Here is a 23447-nt window from a genome sequence, read left to right on the forward strand (position 1 = left end):
CTTAAACACCAATCCATGCCACTTAAAGAATTAGCAGCAAGCTCTATAGTATAATACATTTAGGGTATGACATGATGAGTGACAAACTACTGTGTTTGAAGAAACAGAGGTGAAAACTAAACTTTTTTTCTGCTAATTTGGCATTTTTGCATGGTAATTGTTTACATCGTCTCCACTAATAGACGGTAACAGCTGTAGGCTGTAATTAGGGCATAAAAGTTTAAAAAAAAAAAAAAAAAAAAAAAAAAAAGCACAATAAAAAAAATGATGATTATGAAATTCCACTGATATCAAATAATTTCTTCATTCAAAAATCTGGAAATCACTTGATCTAAAGGCTAAATAGAATAGCATGTATATGACTTGTTTTTCATCCGTATATTCTCTGAAAATCATGCCTCTTCCCTGCAAAAAAAAACAAAAAAAAAACATAATTAGTTAAGACTTGGCTTAATCCACCGCAGGGAGCATCACTCAGGATGTAGCGTTAATGGAGGTGTTTTTGCCAGAGAGCACACCTGCTAATTCTGTGTTATCATATACTGCTGGTGATTGTCAAACTGCATTATTATGCCTGTCTGAAGAGCAACATACAATGAACGTGTAAGCCGCTGCACCCAACCTTCTGTCTGCACATGCGTGTGTTTCACTTTATCATGATTAATTATCACATCAAAATGTCCAAATGCCAGTGTTGACTCCAAGTTACAAATATGATTCTGTCTTTAATGCAGCATTTCAACTCACGCAGTGAAGTTCTTAATTTATTTTCCCCAATCATGTCATTGTCCTTTATATAATGACAGATTGTGTTAATTGTGCCTGTTTGTAAAATTCAGTTCGATGTTGGAGGCAAGCTGCGCTAATCTCATCATCTTAGTTTTCTTTCTCTGCACCACTAGGTTTGAAAATCAACTATTGATGTTCCTTATTACATTAGGTGAGCTGCTTGATGGCAACACACAGCTGCAGGCCGTTTGCATAGATATCCTATTGATCTGATTTACATATATAGAGAGTTTGTTGTTTGTTGCTGAGCAGACACTGTGTCTGGAAGTGAACTATTGAAAATGTGACATTCCATGTCACTTTGAAGATTTTTTTTCTTGCAAGCAATGACAAAATTTTTTGATACTGATGTCCCCATGTCACAGAGAAATTTATCTATGGAGTAGTTTCAGTGACTTTAATTAGCCAGACCTGTTCAAGATTAAACCTGCATCAAAATATGTTGTTAGTAGGAGTTAAAAATGTACTTTTATGTGTATGTACTTTGTACATACACACACAAACATACATATATATATATATATATATATATATATATATATATATATATATATATATATATATATATATATATATATATCAAAAGGAATCATTATCCTAAATATTGCACGGAGTAATGGCATTCTTATGCAACAGTATATGGTGAAAATGCAATAATGCCTCCAGAAAGTGGATGTTTCTTTTTCATTTTATATACGGACCTACCAACGGAGCAGCTCTTTGGTGAAGTTCGGTCCAGCTGAAATCAGCCAAAACTGGCAACTGGCTCAGTTAGGGCCGTTAGGCCAGCAACGTTTTTGCAAGCAGCCTGCAGCTCTTGTATGTGAAGAGAACTGCAGCGTTGAGGATCATTATGACTTGTTTAGATCGCATTTTCAGAGAGCTAGTGGCTGCTTCACGAGCCGCAAGTCAGTGAGCCGCATGCGATGAGGAACACTGTTGTAGGGCGTCTCAGCCCCGTGTCTGGGTTCACCAGATAAACCGTAGCGTACTCCAGGAGTTGCGTGCTGATTGCTCTGATTGGTTGACGCCCTGCGTCAAGCGGCAAAAGTTCAGATTTTCCATCTCTGACTTTTGACACGTGTTCCTCATGTAACGCGCATCAACCTTAATAAACTTTTAAAATTTTCGGCGCCTGTCGATGCTCAAAACACAACGTGAGAAAGCTGGATGCCTCCTTGACGCTCAAAACGCGTTTGGTCTGAACACACCGTTACAGTGTATGCACACTTTTTTCACCACATAGCACTCAAGAATTTCCAAGTTCTCTGACATAAGAATTCAAGGCAAATTAGTGATGATTTTAATCTGGGTTTTTTTTTAAATGTAAAAATACATATTTTCCATTGTTTACTTGTTTACTCTGAAGTAAGTTGTGACATTTTTTGGTCAATGAGTTAATCAAATAAAGTACCTTGATTACAGAGAGTAAGCAATACATGGTCAATAAAGCATTGCACAATATACTTTGGAGACACTCTGTAAGCACATTTAAAGTTGCATTAGTTTGATGTTGTGATGTTGTGCTTGTTGAAAACGATGCTGCCCTAATTTCATGGCTTTCCGGGGCGAGTGAAGAAATCTTGCCTCATTTGTCTCTAATTTGTTCCCAGTGCACATATGAGAGGGGTTATAAATACATTAGTCCTCCATACCACAGCACATTCGGAAGGGTGCTGGGCAATCAAACAGCTTGCTGTTTGTTCAGTTCTCCTTTTCAGCCTTTTTAGCAGTGGCGGAAGGGAGATGGGACAGCATGTTCCATAAAATTCATGTAGAGTCTGAGCAGGTTGTATTGTCCCAGAGGTGGACTGCTTGTGCATCACAGCCTTGAGCATTGGACAGATCGGATGCAAACTGGTGCAAAAGAAGAAAACTGTGAGCCATGCAGCTACAAAACTACTCCTATCTTTCATGCCCTGATGTAATCCACTGGTGGTTTGAGTCAGTGGTGCGGAAACATCAATTAAAACATGACGATTATCACTAAATTTGTCATTAGCCCTGAGGAGGCAGTAACCACAGTATCTGAAATTCTGTCTATCCTTTTACAAAGCCACACACACACACACACACAGATACAGACTATTGCCAGCGGGACTTTACAGAGCAAGAGATAGGTCTGAACTTGTTCACCACTTGGGAGAAAATCAAATCCTGGTGCATTTTCATCAGCTGTCAGTGTCAGACGTATATTTCTGCCGGGCTGGGCAGGAAATTAGGCTATTAAATTACAGCTTTTCACAAGGCCTTCGTCATTTTGTCCTGCTATTCTACAGATGTTCTATCAAAGTAAGTCATTGTAACCATCTATCTGTCCCCTGGCTAAATACAGTCTTTCAGTAGACCCCAATACGGCTCTGATTTTCCAGTCTTTTGCTTCCACTCCTCTTGCTATCTCTTTCTGTCACTCTCTTTCTTCCCTCTTCTGTTTCTCACTGATATTTTGGTTTAATTCGTCCCTGCTTTCAGTTCAAGCGCAAAATCAATTCCAAAGAGGTCAGCAGGGGTCACTGGTCAGGCCGGAGCCAGAGCAAAGTGGATTACTGGTTATCATGTGGGCAACTTGGTTTCCACATTGGGACATGCGTGACCTAGATATCATATCTGTATTATGCACTGTCTCAGAACCAATCACAAGATTTGAAATGTGGAAAAGTAGTGGGAGCTACTGTAGCATAAAAAACCAAAACACATTAATTCACACTAGTCAAACCTTATTTTCAGCCCAAGAAATGGGTGTTGGAGGAGTCGGCAGAGGTATGAATTCCAAATGCTGCTTTCTAAGACAATGCCTAAAGCAAAATATGAGTCTGGAAAGTCCCCTGAACAAGGGAATAGAAAAATAACTTTTGAGTAAGGATTAGGACTATGGTTGCAATTACACCCCCCCCCCCCCCCCCCCCCCCCCCCCCCCCCCACACACACACACACACACACACACACACACACACACTCCCCAAACAAATATGAACAACAGCTTGTATATAAACTGATAACAAAACAAACATACTACCATACTACGAAAACCCTACAGGCAGAAACAAGACTCACTAAGTCAACGTGAAGCAGTCATAACAGTGCTGTATGTGAGATGGCATATACATAAATAAATTAAAAAAAAAAAAAAAAAAAAAAAATATATATATATATATATATATATATATATATATATATACACACACACACACACACACACACACACACACACACACACACACACACACAAGTTCTTATTTAATGTGTCTGGTAATATGTGGTATTCTCAATGCAACCACATTAGTAAATGTGTTTCTATATCTATTCAGAATGACGATGCTAAGATGCAGCTGTGTCTGTTCGATTACAAAGTAGATTTTTTTTTTTGTTTTATTACTTTTGTGCCGTGATGTATAATGTTATTTTTGGCCCATTTCCTTCATGTTGCATGACTTAGTCATCAATGTAATGTGTAATACCAAAAAGACTGGCTTTGTAATACAGAAACAAACCTAAAACATGATGCAGCACATTCTTAAACTCTCCAATTAACACTTCGTCTTTTGTTTTGTTGTTTCCATACTCTAACAAATCAGTTAGCATAGTGTTGTCCAAACAACAGTATTAACACTTATTTTTAAGAAAGAAATGTTCTTGCAACTTCAGAAGCCTGCAAGCAGATGGTAAACATAAGTACATAACAAAATAAGGAGAGAAAGAGACCACGCCATGTCATAATCTTATCTTAAACCTTATTAAACAAAGACAATGGGTCAAAAGAAAACTAACAAGACTGCTGACTGGTGCAGGGTGAGATTCTTCTTCTACTGCCCATGCTTTAGTTCTCCACCAAAGTCAATGAAGTCCACTTGTTAGTTTTTGCATTACCTGCCAGAAAGACTTGTAGCTGTCACACACATGGCTGTAGTTACACACCGCTGCCTGACAGAAGAGTAGAACAGTAAAAAAACATATTTTTCCCTAACAGGACTCAGCCTTTGTATTTCCCCCGGTGATAGCTTGTGTTTAATTGCTGCTTACAAGATGCACGCAGCTTCTAAACACTGGAACTTATCACCATTGGAAACTTTCTCTCCTTTACATAACCGCTTCTGCAAGCATTCATAAATGTCATTTTCTCATGTCTCGTCTTGCTTATGAGCTGTCGTCTTTCCACAGTGATGCCGTCCGACATCACTTATGACTGTGAAGAAGCAGTCCAACGTTTAACAACAGATGTGTTTGTCTGTTGTAAATCTGAACAAGGAGTTTCTGAGGGGACAGAGCGAAGTTGATGAAATGTCTGCTGGAAAAACACTCAAGCGCTCCTTGTTTCTACTGTTCCTCCGAAGCCCTGACATGCTGACTTCAGGGCCGCCTTTCCTGAGCTTTAAGTTTGTTTTGTAGGCCACAATCTGGATAATTGATTTGCCTTTCCTTTTATTTTTAGATTTGAATGACATTTCAGGGAATTTTTCCAATTGTCATGATCTCATTTGTACGTCCTCTTTTTCTTGTCGAGATGTCAACTTGGGAAAGGGGTGGAGAGGTTCCGCAGCATTTCACGGGGGGGTATATTACGCAGCACTTTTATCCAGGTTTGATGGAACAGCTGCTGTTCGTTGGTTTCTTTTTCTCTTTATCTCATTCTCTCCTTCTTGTCAGAAAACCTTTTCAACTAATCTATCATCCTCTCCCTCTACTTTAACTTGACTCTACTATTGGAAGGCAAAGGTAGAGTGAACGGCAAATAGGATCTCATTATTTCAGACTCACTGCTCATTCTGCTTATACTTGATCATTATCGGGAAAAAAAAAAGCCCACGTGGAAGCAAGTAATTTCTAATTCAGAAGGGAAAGAATTCATAGCACCGTTAAAAATGTATTCTAAGTTCCCACAGAATAAAAGGAGCTGTACTTTTTCCTGGTGCAGGTGGTGTGGGCTGTCTTTGATCAGTCTTTAACAATGCACATAAAACATGCTTCCTAAAAGTTGTTTTCATGAATAGTAAAGAAAAGGTTTTTTTTTTTTTTTTTTTTTTTTTTTAATTGGGACATCTTTCATACAAAATTTTTTTTAATGAATGTACTAATCTTAATTTTGTTTAGATGTAATATTCACCCTCAAATTCCTTTTACAAGAATTTTGCTTAAAACAGAAGGTCACTGTTTTAGGATTTAAGACAATATAAGAATAGAGATAATTGCAATTAGTCATTGGTGTATTTGGTATTTACTCCACTGAAACTGGTACGTGTAAAGCTGCAGCATACACATGCATGTCTCACATTCTCTTTTGTAGCAACGTAACCTTAACAGGAGAAGGAGAAAGAAATCATGCCACATAATTTACCTGAAAATGGTACGATAATCATCAATTTATTCACATTTCTGAGTTCCTTTTCTCATTATTTGTCTATTTACATTAATTGTTAATGCTATAAATATCTGCAGCCGTGTATCATGAATAATGACTACAGGAGACCCAATTAGATTTTTACAAAGAAAATAAATGAGCTAAATAAAATGGATATTCCCCTTTTCCCATTTTTTTTTTATTTGATAATATTGTTGGTGTCTTCATCATAAGTTTTTATTAGTGTTGCAACAATGTATAAATTTACAAATAATTAGTTGTTCATTTTTTATTTCCATGTAAAACTAAATGTGCTTTATTTTGTTTAAATTTTATTTTTGTAGCATTATTTTTTTTTTAACAACGAGAAACTAACACCCAGTAAGTATAAAACTTAAAACAACTATCTTGCTATTCTACAGTATACAGCTATGCAGTACTGATTTGCAAATGTTTACGTCCTGAAATGACAGTAACAAAGAGTGCAAAGCGTGTAAAAAAAACAAACAAAAAACTAACTCTGACCTCTAGTTCTTATTTAAAGGGAGTACAGTGCGCTTATCTTTGGCCTGGAACAATGTGGTCCCAAACTGAAAGAAACATCAAAGTGCAGAAGACACTGATGACAACACAGGACAAAAGGCCATGTGAAAGAGCACTTTTATAAATCTAACCTGTCAGACAAGGTTGTGGGGTCTTGGCCTCCCTGCCAGTAGATATGACATGTCACCAGGGAGCACATCTTTTGGGAACAGCCTCAAACATAAAAGTTAGAGCATCTGTCATGAATTTTTTACTCTACACTTACTACTTGTCAAACAGCTGTTTAGACGATAACTGAACTCGACACAGACTTCTACCGTAATGTAAAAGTAGCAGTCCTGAATCATGATTATACAGTAGTTTGGCAACTTTAATTGCACAAGTCCCAGGTTGAGTAAAGGTTCACTGCCAGCAGCTACTGCTAGCCGCAGCTTCTACTGAGATATCCCCTAAAGTGGATGAGGAAAAGCATTAAATGATCCATGGAAATGGAGCCCATGAAATCCAGAACATAAGTAGCCTCCGGCATGCCACACACTTGCCGACCTCACACCACACACTGCACTCCAGACACCACATACGTATACTCATTCATGTAAGACTTGTGCCTTTGCTGCAGCTTAATTTGACTTCCCTCAGAGTGAGTGCGTTGGCAGAGTACGCCTGGGAGGGAGCAGCGAACCTAGGTGACTGGTTACCAGTTTAGAATAAGTTCAAGCCTCACTGGGAGGCCATCTATATGCGCTCAGCACATCCTTATCCCACAGGCCAGAATATACAAATAGATTTCAAATGGGAGCCTCTGCTTTAATTTTCTAATGCAGTGACCCATTCTGCAGCAGTGCAATAGCTGGTCCCAGTGTGACAATTAAAATAAATCACATCTGAACCGAATTCGCCATATGTATTCATGCCTCATCAGTAAGTGAATTGACGTAAATGATTTATCCAGGGGAACTTAAATACCAATGCCCATACCACACAGGGCTGTCAACCCTGCAAGAGCTCAAACTTCTACATGCTTTTCAGCAGCCCTGCTGTGAATAATGAAATTGACTTATTTAAGATGAATGAACAAACGTAGGGAAATAGACACTGGTGCTTTTAAATTGTGTAAGGGTCGTCTGCAACCTCAGATCTTGCAAATAAAGCTTACTATAAGTATGTTGGAGTGTGTTTTCATCATCATTTAAGTCATGCCAGACTGGAGGTTCTGCAACGTACTTGGAAAAAGAAGAAACACTGAAGAGAGCAGCCTGTCTCCAATTAAGTAGCACCAGAAAAAATGGTCAATATTATAACCTTACCAGAGCCTCAGAACAAAAAGGTGCACCAGCTTGACTTTTTCTTACAAATGACATCAACTCTAGTAGAAATGTCTTTTGATTAAAATGGCAAAGTGTCCTTGTAGCTCTAAAAAATATTCTTTCTGTTCCTGTGTGAAGCCACTTACTGTGTTTTAGGAGCAGACTCCCACCAGCCATTAAAATGGAACGAATATGTTGCCCACTGTGTATAACCAGTCACCTTCCTCCTGATTTGGACCTCCTCATCCTCATGCGCTGCCTCACCCTCATCAGCTTTACTTTCTCTGCTTTTGATTAATCCTGTCTCATTTGAGATTTTGAAACTATCAATGGGAATTATTCAAATCCCCGAGGTATGAAATAGCTATGAGGAGGCTGTGGAAGACACTCATTAACCCCAAATGGAGAGAAGCCCACTGTAAATCTCGATGAATTCTCTCCATTGCAGAAATCTGATTAGTTACGGCGGCTGTGCTTAATCCCAGTTGAAGGTAGAAGTTCATTTTGTCCAGTGTACTGTATATGCAATAACTCAAGATAAGAGGAAAAAGCATGATGCTTTCTGCAGCAGCCTTTTTAAGTATCCGTCAATAGGATGTTTCTCATGTTTTTGAGGAGATGCTGGTATAAACTGTATGTTTATGACACACACACACACACACAGACACAAAAAAAACACAGCCCAGTAAAATCCATTTTTTTGCCAAGAAAAAAGAAAAGAAAAGAAACATTAAGACATCAACCAACTTTGTGACACTTTGTTACAACTGAGTGAATCCAATATCCTAAGATTTGAACCAATAACACAATGCTCTTGTATGGATTAAATCACTGGACTGTAGTGGCCTGTAAGCTCCTGCAGATTGCTTTGTGCTATTGATCATTCTGTTGTAGTTAGTTCTGCACTTCCATCCTCTGAGGCATGTCATTATCCTTTCTAAAATAATGGAGCATTTTTACATGAAGTCATGAAATGCACCAAGGACGCCAGCTGAAGAGATCAGAATCTTGCCATTTAAACCAAAACTAGACATTCTGCCCTGGAGGGACTTGTTTTAGCTGTAATGCCACGTCCAAATTGGATCAACAGCTGCTGTATATGATTCTCTAATTTGAGGCGTAATATGTTCCATTAATGCCAGAGCACTGGCAGGCATTACAGAGACAGTTGATGTAAACCTCTCAGGATGTGCACTGCTTATTCTCTGCCTTATTTCCCAGAAAACATGGCACAGACTGGTGCTGCTGCCATTCTCTTACATGCAGATGTCAATTATAGAGGTGGCAGAGTGGTGAGCTGTGCACATCTGTGGATGATGTCTCCCCCAGCACTGTGCTACCCAGAGAGGCATAAATCTCCGCCATCAGTTGGCAAGTTTCACCTTAATAATGTGCACATGATGATGCCAGAGCAAAAAAGCCTTTCTGGTGTGCACAGATTTGTCCCAATTAAAAGGCATCTGTGAAAAATCTAATTTGCTAGATTATTATTTGTTTTTCCTGTTAGATGCTTTTCTTTTTTCTGTTCTGTTATTTTCTTTGCTCTTACTTTATTGTCTCTTCTTTTTCTTTTGTCCTTCACGGGTCGCATGGCCTGGAGGGTATATGATACATGCTTTTGCATCTTCTCCTGTGTTTGTGATGGGGTGTGGGGTTCTTCCTCATCACACCCAGACCTCTGCTGCCTGCTGCGTTATTAGGCAAATACAGTATATTAGGGACAGGCCAGCTCCACTGCTGTTGTCATCCCGAACATCTAGTTATCACATCGAAGTCAACCACCTGCTGAGTTCACAGGACTATCACCATCCCCCATGACCCGCTTGTGTCTGTGTTTGTCTCTGCTGGAGACCTTGGATATGTTAAACATCCCTATACAGCCCGGGCCAAGTTTTCTATGCACATCTCCGTCTGAAAATAGTTCAGTTAGAACTGCTCCAGCACACATGTGCACGACTCACACAAGCTAACTAATTAGAATTCAAACTTTGTTTTGGTAAGGTACTTTACCTCCAGTGCGTGTGTTGACTTGTTCCGGGGTGATTCTGTTTGTGCTGTACTGTATCTGGGGCTGTTTGTCTCTGAAAACATGGCTGTCTCCAAAAGCATCTGGCTCTAAGTGTGTGGATTACAGCAGTATACATTTGTGTAATGCCTGTGATAATGGGATAAAGCAGCTTCCGTGGGAGAAATCTGTATGGAGAATGGATTATTGCAAAGCTCTGCCTATGGGACGTTGAACCCAGGAGTTATCACAGGCAGTCAGCATCTCAAGTGGGTGCATTGCTTCAGAAAGCGTTCTGATGCTACATTTTATGTCCATGTTCTACTCTCTGGAGAGAAAACACAAGATGGGAAGGCTACAGTTGTGTAGGTCTTTGTAAGTAATTACCATAGTAGCACTTGAAAGGATGAGATATAGTAGTTCCATCTCAAATTTGCATTTGCTTTACATTAGAACTGTGTGCATGGCCTGCATTTATTTATTGTTCTCTCGTCCATGATACAGGAACCCACTGAACTAGTTTGCACGTTTCTCTTGATAGCCATTATGAAGGAAAATTAGCATTTCCATGCATACAAAAGCAATTACCTTCAATTTATACACGTTTCATAGGGACATGTCCCCAATTAGAGGGCCATTTCAGGAGACCGATAAGACGAGTAGCTCTTACATTGAACATCTGAGGGCTGGTCAGATTGTGCGTCCTGTTTTCTTTCTGATTCCTATCTCTGTCCACCAATCCGGTATTATGAGCAGCTGAATATGCAGCTCTCACTCATTTCCAGCTTGTTTAATTTCACTCTTAATAAGGGTGGAGTGGTGAAAACCAAATGTTTCTGTGCTGATAGGGGTGCTTTGACAAAATGCTACTGTGACTGGAAAGCAATGCGAGCCAGATCCTTTTACTGTGTACATCAAAGACAGCTGGCTGTCTTTTTTTGTATGTCTCATATATTTGTAATAAAGTTGCTAGTGAATTATAACAAGATTCAACATCATATGAATTGTAAAATGACATACTCTCTAATTCCTTTATTGACTCTAATGGTTTTGTGCTGGTGCATTTGTGTGCCCTTCCTCAGAATGTCCTTTTGCCATTTATGTGAGGAAGAGAAATCTCAGATGACATCTCAGAATCTGCCCATTCATTAGCCCAAACAGGCTTATCTGCTTAAAGTCTTTGGCTAAGACCCCATTCTCACTGAGGAATGACTCACCTCCATATTGCCTCGTTATTCTCTAACAGCAACAGTTACGTCACCCTGTTACTGGCTGTTAGAGATTATGGAGCTATTTGTGCAAATCCGCTTTTTACATGATATCAAATGCTCTGCTAGAGGTCTGGCAAGAAGGAGACGGTCAGCCCGCCTCGACTCCGTAGAAGCCTGAGTGGTTCAAGGAGTTCACTGGTTATTAATATGACAGAGAGAACGTGGTGGATGGAGAAGACAACGATGAGATTGATGACAAGGACGCTGACATCAGCCATGTTTCTGTAATAGCGTGGGGAGTCAGGACAAACAAGCACAAACTGTTCAAAGCTAAAAGCTGATGGTGATGTTTGCTAAACAGAGGAACATCACCGCGGCTACGTTCGGTTAAACAAACCATATTTTTGAAATGCCTTTAGCTATATATCAGAGTAAATATGTAAATTAAAGCTGGAGAATGTTTGTTGACTGTAATGAATGAGAGAGAAAAGAAACAGAGAATGCTGTAATGAAAATGTCTCCATCAGATGGACAGAACTTTGTGTGGAATTTAACCTTCTGTTATTAAGTCCAGAAAGTTGACATAAGACTGACAGGTTAATTACTCCGCCAATTTACCAACAGCAAATAAGTATATAATGCACTCTTTCTCCAGTCTGTATAATTGCTTCTACTCTTCTGACAATTGTGTGGATGCACAGGAATACCAGTATTATTTCTATTAATATACAGCAGTCGTGTCCTGACTTCAACACCTCTGCAAGGTTCCGGTACTATTTTCTATGCTGAAAAAAAGAAAATTTTCTCATATCTTTAACATCTGTGAAAGTGGAAGTCTAGACAACGTCCCAACCAGATTTAGTAAACATTCATATGTGAAAATGGCTTTAAATGGACAATAATTGGAAATTTATCATTTTTGGATTGGAGAAATTAAAAGATATGTATGTAAAGATCTAAAAGTGTGTTTAATCTGGATTAGAGCATGATGTCACACACCATCCCTTTGTGTTGATCTCCAGCTCCGTGTTTACCAGCCGGTCTGGCTGCACGTTTGTGTGTCTTCATGTGAACTGCTGCCTACTCTCTCCACTCCCAGCCCTCGGCCCTTCCTCCCTGTAAAAAGCTTAAGCTAGCAAGCTATGGCACCGTGCATTTTCAAAGTGAAATGGAATTGGTGCACAAAACATTCACATAACTCCTACTTTACTACCAGAATCTGACATTTCCTCTAAATTAACAACAGTCATTGGTAAAAAAAATAAATAAATAAATAAAAAAACAAAAACAAAAAACTGTTGGATAAAGGATGAGACAGAACCAGATTAACATTGACCTTGTGTTAGAGTGTGATGTCCGTCACTATAGACCATCTTTGCACATGGGCAGTGCTCAACAGCCAACCTTGCAGTGAAACAATTTGGCTTTTTGTTCCTTACAAGTTGCTTGGTAAAAGCTTGTTTCTAAATTTTCTGCAGATCCTGGCTTGATGATTCTTGTTTCTGTTATCTGTCCTGTAGAATATCCTGTGGTCTTAGGTAGGCTTTAGCTGTAGGTCCACTATTTATTTGGAAATCTTTTTTCACTTGATGATCTTGACCAACTTTAAAGACATGGGTGTCTTTTTTATTGTCCTGAATGATATAAGTGTGTAAAATCATACTACTAAGTGATCATAGGATTATGGATACCTTTAGACATTTTTATAGATGATTTGGGAACAGAGGAAAGTTTAATTTAAGTCTACCTGTTTGCTGCCTTTTTTTGTGAGATGCATTTTAGAAGGCAAAGTAAGTGACACTGACACACACACACAACCGCATATATATATATATATATATATATATATATATATATATATATATATATATATATATATATATATATATATATATATACATATATATGTATGTATAAATAAAATAGCTAAGACCACCTGTAGAGCCATATCTTTGAAACTAAATGACAAATCCTTTAAATTTTCCAATAAATCTTTGAAATACTTTCAAAGCAATGAAGCACTTGATTTAATTATTTATTTAATTAATGTCTGCTTCAACAATATAGTTAAAGCTGGGATACATTATTTTAGACATAGAGTTTTACACTTTGAGTTATTTCCATAATTTTTTTTTTTTTTTTTTTTTTTGGCCATAGAAAATGCTTAAAATCTCATATGTGCATTTCATTTCCAGCTGGCTTAATGCATGCCTCATGGGAATACAGAAAAAAAAAAAAAAAAAAGAATGAATGAAATGCCTACCCTCATTCACAATGCTGGAAGGCTGAGGTTATACAGCTTTCCACTGAATTTTAGACTTAATTCAAGTTTTTTTTTGTTTGTATTTTTTGGGATAGTCTGGACTCTCTCCCATCTGATCGAGTGCACGTGTCCTCTCCAGAAATACTGGTTAACCAGATTTAAGGTTTGCTAAGCCACCAGAACACCCCACCCAATCATTTTAGTTTTTTTTCTAATGCTGTCATCTCTTAGAATTAAATTAGAAACATTTTTGTGCCTCGTACATGTCTTGTTTTTCTAGGATCTGTGTTTTTTTTTTTTTTTATCCATAAATGTAACAAATGTAATGATGTTTTATCCATAAAAGTAACTGTTAGTATGTTTTGTTGCAATATCATGTGGCTGATGACCAGAATTTGACTGTTTTCAGCTTCATCATAACTCATCATACAATATAACTGCTTCACGCCCACACAATCTACACATGATGGTTCACATCACGTGCACATGGGCATAGAAGGTAACATTATGACCACGCTCACACACTGTGCAGGCACAAAGGTCCAACACCTATGATGGTTTGGAATTTGTGGATGACATATAGAACCAGCCCAAAAGAGCAGCTTTTATCCCTGGAACTTAAAAATACTTCCCACATTTAAACAGCAGCAGGGGATGAGAACTCAATTTAATCAAAACAAGCTCGGGTCTCTGTGTCCAGCTGGCTGTTAAGGCAGGTGTGAAGTATCTGTCTACCAAGTGCAGTGCAGAGCAACAGCAACAGCCTGTGTCTGACCTGCCTAAGGCAGAGATGCTAAACTTTGTTTTGGAATTTGTTGTGCAAAATATTTCTTTCAAACGTTACTTCTTTTTATTTATTTATTTTTTTTAGCATTTTATTTTTTGTCAAGGCAGTTTGGGGAGTTTATAATGATCAGGGAGTTAATTTTCCTATTAAAGCTAAGATACAAAAGTGTTTTATATTCAGTAAATTCTACTGGATCAGTTTGACAGAAAAATGAATCATTCAGTCAGATCTTTTAAAAAGAAATTGGATTTAGACAAAAGATCTGTGCATTTCTAATCTTTACATCTGTCCTCCATATTTTAGTTGGAACTTCGGCGATCGCTTTTACTGAGCAGCACTTTGCACTTCCACTTGAAATGAAATGTGGTATATAAATACATTTTTGCTAGGTTGCTGGCTCCAGCATCTGATTTGGTGCTGGATGTAGATGTAACTACATTTATAAGTATGCAATAGTATGACCAGAGAAAGTGGGATGAAATAATTTCTAAAAAAAAAAAAAAAAAAAATACTATTACAGATAATCTTATCTGCAGTATAGCGGGGTGTATGACTGTTGTTTCTACTGTATTGCAGTTGGGATCTCATGATTCTGCCATTTATCTATTTGGGAGCCATATATACTTTGGAGGAATGGTGCACGATTGTGAACTCAATCACAGTGCGAGAGGATGTCAGTGCACAGGGCGCTTCCCGTGAATCACACACTGAAAGGCTATCACCCAAACCTCCAAGGTCCACTGCCAACTCATCAGTCATCGCGGAGCAGACCAGGCCACAGACTGATCAGCCGTGCACGCTCTCTGGTCACTGGGGACAAACACCAGCTCAGCCCCTCCTTCCATCTCCCCTGCATCCATACCGATATCCATACTATCTGCTGAAACAGTGGCATAACATATTCCAAGGTCTGAGTGTGACTTTGTGTCTCAAAGTTCTGTCACTTTCCCTGTATTGTATATGAAACTGAAGGCCAGCGTGGCTCGTTCTGTCACACTGGCTGGTCTTTTCAGATGGATTTTTGTACAATGTTATTTATAGCTGGAGAGTTTAGGAATAGGGTCATCTGTACACATGCACCAATCCTGCCTATGCATCACAGAGAGAATAAAAGCTCAACATGATCTGGGCGACAAAGTACAGAGGAAACATGCATCAATGAGTGACAAGGGGTGTGTGCGACATGAGGGATAATACCAATTTGCATGATTACATGGACAGATGAGTGATTTACCTGTGCTTATGTCTGACAGCCTTTTTTTGATAAAGGACATGAGTGGCATCCGATCGTGGATTCTTTGACTGTAGCCCTCAATGTAACTCGCATCATGTCCTGTAATTGATGCATGACAGTGAGGGGGTGCAAGACACAGGGATGGATGTTTATCCAACAAATTCTGCCTCAGGGACACAGCTATATTACAGCACGTCCAGAGTGGGTGATCCTGCATTTGTCAAAAATAATAATTAAAAAAAAAAGACTTTCTTGGTGATTTTGAATCAATTTGCCCACTGTTTTGTGCTGCGTTACACTGTTTATATACATAATGATGCAAAAAAAGAAAAACAATAAAATGGGAATAAAAAAAAGCTTTCTGCTGTGCATCAGTAGGAATATTTTAAATACACAGAACTCAAATGCCTTTGGTGAAAGTCAACCAATATTTTTTGACCCACTGCTTGCCTCTTCTGCATGTTTTTTTTTCTTTTTAAGTTTTCCAATTACAGTTTTTAAAGTTTAAAAATATTATCTGCCTAGTTCACTTACTTTCTGGCTTATTCAAGCCCACTGCCCCTGTGCACGCCGTACAGGGCTTTCAACGCCATGCATGGCTCTCACATTTGGCACACTCATGCCCAGCCTAAGCCACATTAGAAAATAGATGATATGACAATTTCACACATCTAGCGTTATCCTTTGCTTCAGTCCGATTCACCTGTGGCCAAGCAATTTTCCTAAAGTAAGCAAAATAATAAGTAATTACCATAATGTTTGAATAAAAAAAGAGACGAGAAAAAAAAAACAAAAAACTTTGAATGGAAGCAGGAGTTTTGAGGGGGTGGGGGGTGTTGAGGGGAGGAGAAATATTTGATTAATCTTCTTAACACGTTTCATGTGCAGATTCTTTGAGTTAATTTCAAGGACCATGCCTAAAGGAGATTACCTCCCCATGCTCCTGCACATTTGCTCATGAGTGATTTTGTTTATTCATGTTTTATATTATAATGCTCCTCCTGCCGTCTGAAGCCACAGAACCACCGGCAAAAATGCAATTTATTTCCCGCACTGCACATGATGGAGACAGCTGATAATGTCACCAGGAAATATGAAGACTGCTGGGACGGGACCAAACAGCCTGCTATTTATGTATGGAATACAAACAAAATATTTTGTGTGGTTCCTCCTAACCCACACATACATATTTAACACACGCTCTCGCTCCAAAAAGCAGCTTTGGTTAGTGTTATTGAATTCTAACCCACATTTTTAAGCTCTGTATGTGTGTGTATGCATCCCTCTATATTGGGTTTTGATTTACATATCTGTCATCTGTCAGTATATCAGCATGCATGTGCAATAACATGGATCATTATAGAGAATCATATAAAAGGTCGCCAATCACACTTATCATCAGCAGCTTATTCAAAGCTCATCTCAGCCTGTGTGTGTGCTTCCCTCATATGAAAAGCCATCCACAGTATGTTGTCATGACATATAGGCATAGCCCACTCATATTTCATGGACGGGAGTTGGTTATGAACATGCATCAAAGTCTCTTTCATCACTCCTGCTAATATGGATTTATCTGTTCCACTGGCAGTGATGGGAGGACTGACGCAACTGTTTACAGTGACTTCTTTGCTCCCTCCAGATGACGAGGACCATGATGACGACTGGCGATCTTTGCCCAGTAGACGGCCCGGATGGCAGGATTTATGGCCCGCCGTGCCCATCCTCTCCACAAAATGCATTGTCTCTGGGTGGATCATTCAGCCTGTCCTTGCTTTATTGATCTCGCTCCTCGCAAGTTCACAACTTCCGCGTTCCTGGTGCTTCACTTGACAGGAGAGAGATTTAGTGGAGGGATGAGGTCAGATAGAGGAAGAGAGATGGAGGGAAAGGGGAGAAGGAGAGGGAGGGTGAGGCGAGAAGGAGAAGGAGTCAAAGGAAATGAGAAAACGGAGAAGGAGAGGAAATAAAGAGAGGCGGTAAGAGGAAAAAGGATAAGGGGAAGACAGTAAGGAAGAAGAAGAAGAAGAGCAACTCCTTGGGGAGGATGCAGCTCTAGGCCAGGTCAGACAAGATTGATACTTGTGTGTAAAAGCTTACAGAATTAGCCCTTGGTACAGTGGAAATCCACTGGTAAACACATCCAGTAGCCCTCAAACGCGTTCGCATCAATCTCTGCACTCTCGTTTTGCAGTACACAGTGTACACAGCCATACACTCATATCTCTTAAGTGTTTGACTGACTGAAGTGGTCAGTGAACAACTGTGCTACTGCGCAGTCAATCCTGACATCACAAGTCTGACTTCAGCACTTGTTCCATCAAGTGATTTTTGCTTTTAGCACTTGTAACACCACAGAAAACGCATCTCCTAAACTTTCTTGGCTCTTACAAGATGTGTGCACAGATGTGTGAAAACATGTGCTGACAGGCAAACATTGTACTCTAAAGTGACACACAGTGCGTTTGAACCATTAACCTCTTTGTGATCTTTTTGGTCAGTTTAGTACCTCAAATTCCTCTCTTGAACTTCTCTTTCTGAAAGTGTTAACCTGAAGATTACATTAGAGATGCTAACTCTGTGATGCTCAGAAATCCCACAGGGAGAAGGCAAGCTGACGGTACGGAAGGCCAAACCTCGTACCACCTAATTGGGTTGGCAGTCAATGAACACAAACTGTGTATGTGTGTGTGTTGGTGGTGGGTGGGACTGGGTGCTCATGTGAGATATTCACTTTGCTTGTATGCAGTGCACTGTACATTTGTTCTCTTAATGTGTACACAATTCATCCTTAATGGCTTCTCTGGTGCATCATTGAAGAATCCACTGTCGGAACATTCATTAGCAGTGCATAAAGAGCTGCTCTTCAGCTCTTATCTTTTTTTTTTTTTTAAACTCACACACAGAAGCTAGAATTTCAAAATAAAAAAGATCAGAGTGCAACTCCCTTTGGTTGTTTGTGTAGATTTTTAAAAGCATGCAGACTTCCAGATAATGCCAGAATAAAGCAAAATAAGCAGAAAAAAAAACACAAAACAAAAAGAGATGTGGCTTTGTGCTGTGCTGTCAGCATAGGGGCCTTTGAAAATGAGATTTTTTATCCTTTTACAGAAGTGAATGTAGTTCAGACACCGTGCTCTTCACATGGGATGAAGAGCACGGAGATTCGGGTTGCATGATCCAAAAATAAAATAGGTCATCAAATTACCCCAGTGATTGTGTGTACCTGCCCAATTATGATTGATCTTTGCAAGAGAAAACAAAGTGGTGTGTTTTATTTGCATGTTAAAAGATGCTCTTTTCCCTGCTCTCTCTCTCTCTCTCTCTCTCTCTCCTAGCACTATAATTATCTCAAACGTGAAATTCTATTTAGGTATTCATAATGTATTTCTGTGTGTGGGGAGGACACAATAGACAAACACTGAATCCTCTGCCAAGCCCTGGATTTTTTCTTTTTTTTTTAGTTAATTGAAAATCTCATTTGCATGAGGCGAAAATCAAACACTCATTTCCATACATGAGATTATAAAAAGATAACTGCCGGTGTTTGTTGTTCCATATTTGATCTGAGCATTTCTGCCTAATTGCTAAATGCTGTAAAATAGGACCGGAGTGTAACCTCCAAACTAATGTTCACTTGGTGAGTTGTGTTGTGTTTTGGTTCAGATGCCTGAGTGTTTTTCTCCCTTCCGAAGTTTGGATGTGCAATCAGGTGGATTTGTTCATGTGTGTTTTTTTTTTTTTCTTTCATTCAGAGAGAATATGTATCAGCGTTGCTGGGTGTCTGACAGGTTTAGAAACACCAATGCCAAGCCCAGCTGGATTTGGTGTAGGGAAGCAGATGCATTAAGCCAACTGTAGCAGTCAGAACCAGCGATCAGAGCGAAGTGTCCTGTTTCACCCCTTACAAACAGCCCCACATACCTAATTTTCCTTCTCTCTCACTAACACACACACACTCACACATACACAACCCCATCTATTCCAGGAGGACACCATTACAGACCCAACCTAAGCTTGTCCTCCCTACTTGAAGCTCATTAATGCAGCAGCCCCCCCCCCCCCCCCCCCCCCCCGACATGGGCGGACACCGGGAGATTTCCAACACTTCTCTGACTCGCCTTTCCTCTCCTTGTTTTTTTGTTCATTTTACCCCAAAAACACTCGATAAATAGGATTTATTTATCAATCTGAACACCATGTAAAACTGGCTTGAGCCTTGCTGGTCGTGACTTACCGCTGTGCTGACACATTTCTGAATCACACATCAGCGTTGGGGATTTAGACATGACCATAAATGGTGAAGTAAGCTGTTGACCAATGAAGATTGTTTCCCCCTCTTTAAAAACCGTCTGTCCTGTGGGAATAAGCCATTCTACTTACATGTTGTGCAATTATTCCGACACTTGGGAAAATTAACATTCTGCTTAGTGGTGTTTCTCATTGTTTGATTTTTCCCTTATCCTGCATGTAGTCCATTTGCCTTTAGTACATATTCTTGTAACTACATATGTTCTTGTGTCTAATTGTTAAAGTAAGTTCTGCCATCCATTAACAAATTTGACCCCACTCCCCTATCTGTTCTGTGACATTCCTCAGATGCACTGACATTGTCAAAACATTCAGGTTTTTGATCTTCATGTGTTACTGAGAAGATTCAGACCTAGAACCTTTGCCTGTCTGTCACAGGTGATGATTGGGTGATAAGAGCTGTGTGTTTCCCTGCAGAGGTGAATAATGTGGTTGGGGTGGTATTGTATATGGATGCATACAGTTTCTAAGCTAAATCCCAGCATGAATGAGCTTGAATCATAAACATGTCTGTATTGAATGCGGACATCCTCGTGAACTGTACACTGTCTCACTATGACAGCTGTACAAGTGATGACCTCTATTCAGCTGCTGGGAAAGGACAACTGTCAAATTAAATGACATGAGGTATATTTTATTTCTCTGTGCGTCTGACCTAAGCATTTTGCCTCAGAAATATGTGCTATGTATTTTCGTCTAGGGCTCCAGCGCAGGTAATTGAAAAGCATTGCTCAGTGTAGCGTATGCACTCAGACATGCGGTGAGGCCACCATTACGGTTCAGCATGGCCTGGAGGGATGAGAGGAAGGAGGGAGAGGAGAGCTGCGTGGTATGATAGAAATTTTAGATTAACTGGGACCCTAACGCACCCCACAATGTCAGCGGTTGAATGTGATGAAGCTTTGTTTACGGTGTGAGGAATGTCAAAACTATATATTTGCAATGTTTTTTTTTTTCCCCTCATTTTTGTTGGTGTTATAAAAACAAAAAGAAAAATTTAGCAACATTTCATTCATTGTCGGTGTATAAAATTCTGATGTAGACATTTTATCTGAATGGTGAAACCAAAGTTAAGGTGTGTTAAAGTAGAATATCTGCCTTCAACAGACAATAAAAACAAACAAACTAAAGAAAAAAAAACCTTTGAAAATCACCAGAATCCCAATAGGTAAAGTTATCCAAAGGTGATTATGGTGCCATTAGCAAGTTTCAATCCTGCTCAGAGTGCAGGTGTTCAAATTTATTCTATTCTGAAGTTGATATCTGGCCTTGGCATTTAGGGCTAAACTGCTTTAATTGACCACATTAGTATCACTCCACACAGCGTCTTTCCACACTGGTGGTGGGCTAAATGCAGGCAAGACAAGGCTGTTTGTGTTGCACATTTCATGTACAAGACAGTTCAAAGTGTTTTACATAAAACATTTAAGGCATCGCAGCAGGATGCTGGAAGCATTAAAAAGTATAACAAAAGCAGACTTTAAAAATGAATAGAAGAAATGACTTAAAAACAAAAGTTGATAACTTCTGATGATATAGTGTGAGGGATTAACAGTTGCTTTTCATAGAAAGTGGCAAGGTACCCTATTAGATATATCTCCAAACATACAGTCTAACAAGGTAGTAAGCATTTTCAACAACTACAAATAAGCAAGATGGGAAAAGATGATGTCGTCACAGGGACATGAATGAAGATACAAGATATCAGCATGCTAACAAATCAAAACTTGATCTTTGTTTCACAAAAGACATTGTAAATAAATATCTTTCTGGCACACTTGATAAAGATAAAATCTGTTGCATATGGACCTAAATACATAGACTGTACATTTTCTGAAACAATTTACAAATTTGCTTTTGTTATACGTCCACCTAAATGATTTCCTTATTTTTGTGTCACACCAGTATTCGCTTTGTGTACTCCATCCCAAATAGGTGTGGTTGTATCACTATTGTATAAATATGTAATATATATTTACTGTCGTAAGTGTAAAGTACATGCAAACCTTAAGTCGTTTTCTTAAATACCATACGAAACTTTTTTTTTCTTTATTTTCCATATGGCCTTCACATAAAATGTGCAGTAAATGGGGAGGGAGAGTGAATACTCAGTGCTCCGTGTAATAAGCATATAATTAAACTCCTCTGACAATTACATCATACATTATCAGCCAAAGCCAGATCCATTACTTCTTGCGATCAATGGCATGGCCACAATTGCCCTCCTACTCTGACCACACCAGGGACTGGCAGGCAAGCAGTTCAGGCTTCTTTGCTGTATTGCAGGACCAGTAAGTGCTGTTAGTGACATCCAATACTGAGGGTTTGAATGGAGAGGGAGGAGGTCCTGCTACTTAATGCTAGGTAAAGGGGAGTAAGGAAATGGGAATCGGTGGAGATGAGGACAGTAAGGAGGTGGGTGCAGCTACTTGCAGAAGCTGTGGAGTGTAATGATGAGTCATGGTAGAGTGAATTACAGTGTGGTCGTCTTTCCTCTGCAGTATCGGAGATTGCAATCTCTAATAATGAAATCCTCAAAGATTACCGAGGTCGAGCAAAGGCTAGCTCAGTGCTGAGTTGCATAATGATTATGAATTAAACATCAGAGAGCTTCCAGCCAAGCATGCAAGCTCACAGAGATACTTTTAAACTCTGGGCACATCAACAATTCATATATAGAATATTTTAAAGTTGGTTCTTTCATACTGTAAAGATTGTGCAAGTAATAAAGTTGCACCATAGCGTCAAAGTCAGACTAATTCAAGAACTTTCCTTTAATAGGCCATTTACTCCTATCACATATTCAGTGGCACCATTAGCAGGGGAGCACCCACATGCATGCCATCTGCCAATGAGATGTGAGAAGGGTATAAGATTATAATTTTGATCAGTCTGCCAAATCCCGTCTGCCTGTCAAAATTGTCTGAGCGAAGCAACTACTAGGGTCTGTGAATAGATTAAATCAGCCCAACCTCTTCTTGGCTCCATCTGTTTTCCCTCCTTTCTCTACTTTCTCACCCATTCACCCGCTGCCTCTTACCCTGCCTTCACCTCCTCTCCTCCCATACGCATCCATCCATTTCATCCCTTTTCCCTGCCCTTATACTCTGCTGCTCCTTTTCACAAAAATGATTACATTACACATCCAGGGAACATGCATTAGCTCGGAACATGCTCTTTCTTCTCCTTCATCTCCTCTTATTCTCTGCCTATCCTTCCAGGAATTGGCCAAGGCAATGTTATTTCAGATTATACAGTTGTTAAAACTCATTTTAAGCTAACAACAGGACATCAAAAGCGGTGAACCCTGCACAGAGGGAGAGGAGGAGGTGTTGATGGAGTTTCTGGGCAGGTGAGAAATGGAGAGGGGCTGTGAAGAAAAGACCTGATCAGATGGAAGGGGAAGATTAGAGAGGGAATTATTAATGGGGCCAAGGGCCCTTTGGAGCAGGAGATTTGTTTGGAGAAGGATGCAGAACTGGATGTGGGATAATCGAGACAGAACAAAATTAGATTCTCTCCTTTGGTAGAATATGAAATTGGAAGATACGAGGGTCTAAAAAAATGTATCATTTTAATCAGGGAATACAATATGAAAATCCATTAGATTAAAAAGAAGACTAAAGTGATAAATGCAATGTCGAGGTAGCTTGAATTGTGCCACC

This window comes from Telmatherina bonti (genome assembly GCF_933228915.1).
Source record: "Telmatherina bonti genome assembly, chromosome: 22".
NCBI lineage: Eukaryota > Metazoa > Chordata > Actinopteri > Atheriniformes > Telmatherinidae > Telmatherina > Telmatherina bonti.